The sequence below is a fragment of the Penaeus monodon genome, chromosome 25 (genome assembly GCF_015228065.2).
Source record: "Penaeus monodon isolate SGIC_2016 chromosome 25, NSTDA_Pmon_1, whole genome shotgun sequence".
NCBI lineage: Eukaryota > Metazoa > Arthropoda > Malacostraca > Decapoda > Penaeidae > Penaeus > Penaeus monodon.
In genome coordinates this window covers 13,210,799-13,211,057 of record NC_051410.1, presented here as the reverse complement: position 1 = coordinate 13,211,057, position 259 = coordinate 13,210,799, and positions in this window count along the sequence as shown.

Sequence of the window (259 nt, the reverse complement as noted above, 5' to 3'; positions counted from 1 at the left end):
TGGTAGTGTGTCTCCATGGAGATGTTTGAATTGCGCCGCTTTTCATTCGCGGGGGAGCTCGGCTATGTAACATGAAGCGAAGAGACAGCTTTAGCCGCGGGGGATTTCCTCCAGTGGTCAGAGAAATACCTGGAAGGGATAGTTCAAGATTTTCAAAGATTTTCAGATTTTCAAGGATAGGAAATTTTCGAACTTGCATTGAGGAACCCAGGACTAGAGGAAAGATGTTTGTATGTTTTCTTGTACTTTGAGTTTTGTT